This window comes from Macaca thibetana, chromosome 12 (genome assembly GCF_024542745.1).
Source record: "Macaca thibetana thibetana isolate TM-01 chromosome 12, ASM2454274v1, whole genome shotgun sequence".
In the NCBI taxonomy this organism is placed as follows: Eukaryota; Metazoa; Chordata; class Mammalia; order Primates; family Cercopithecidae; genus Macaca; species Macaca thibetana.
This window is the reverse complement of record NC_065589.1, coordinates 58,417,632-58,418,887: the sequence shown is the minus strand read 5'-3', so window position 1 is coordinate 58,418,887 and position 1,256 is coordinate 58,417,632. Positions and strand designations below refer to the sequence as shown.

The window sequence follows — 1,256 nt, the reverse complement described above, 5'->3', positions numbered from 1 at the left end:
GTTTGTTACATATGTATACTTGTGCCATGTTGCTGTGCTGCACCCATCAACTCGTCAGCACCCATCAACTCGTCATTTACATCAGGTATAACTCCCAATGCAATCCCTCTCCCCTCCCCCCTCCCCATGATAGGCCCCTGTGTGTGATGTTCCTCTTCCCGAGTCCAAGTGATCTCATTGTTCAGTTCCCACCTATGAGTGAGATCATGCGGTGTTTGGTTTTCTGTTCTTGTGATAGTTTGCTAAGAATGATGGTTTCCAGCTGCATCCATGTTCCTACAAAGGACACAAACTCATCCTTTTTGATGGCTGCATAGTATTCCATGGTGTATATGTGCCACATTTTCTTAATCCAGTCTGTCACTGATGGACATTTGGGTTGATTCCAAGTCTTTGCTATTGTGAATAGTGCTGCAATAAACATACGTGTGCATGTGTCTTTATAGCAGCATGATTTATAATCCTTTGGGTATATCCCCAGTAATGGGATGGCTGGGTCATATGGTACATCTAGTTCTAGATCCTTGAGGAATCGCCATACTGTTTTCCATAATGGTTGAACTAGTTTACAATCCCACCAACAGTGTAAAAGTGTTCCTATTTCTCCACATCCTCTCCAGCACCTGTTGTTTCCTGACTTTTTAATGATCGCCATTCTAACTGGTGTGAGATGGTATCTCATTGTGGTTTTGATTTGCATTTCTCTGATGGCCAGTGATGATGAGCATTTTTTCATGTGTCTGTTGGCTGTATGAATGTCTTCTTTTCAGAAATGTCTAAAAATATGGAACGCTTCACGAATTTGCGTGTCATCCTTGCGCAGGGGCCATGCTAATCTTCTCTGTATCGTTCCAATTTTAGTATATGTGCTGCCGAAGTGAGCACGATCATTTAGTTTTTAAAATTGATTACATGTGTATAGCATTTTATTTTGTATCCTCATTGTCCCAGTGTTTACTGTTTTAAAATGTCTTGCTTTCTTTCGGATTGATTTTTCATCAATCCATTTTCCAAAACATTCTATGCAAGTTTTACACTGTTTCTATACTTTATAGCTACTCTGTGAATTTTAATGCACATATTTAACAAAACAATAACTAAACTTTTTCCATATTTTCATCTTTTGCTGTAGTCAGAAAATTATCTTTGAAGGTTTAAATTCAGTTGCCCTCTCCTTATTATATTATTATTATTTGTGGAGTACATTAGAACCGTCTTTTTAAAAACACAAATTAGACAATATTATAATTACCTCA

The 1,256-nt window shown here is 38.0% G+C and overlaps 1 non-coding gene across 1 annotated transcript; it reads right to left on the bottom strand.

Annotated features, from left to right (window-relative positions):
- Positions 1–778: 778 nt before the first annotated feature.
- On the bottom strand, positions 779–885 carry LOC126933337 (U6 spliceosomal RNA). Its single transcript, XR_007718560.1, has one exon. It is a non-coding gene; the product is annotated as a U6 spliceosomal RNA (small nuclear RNA).
- Between the last annotated feature and the right edge of the window lie 371 nt (positions 886–1,256).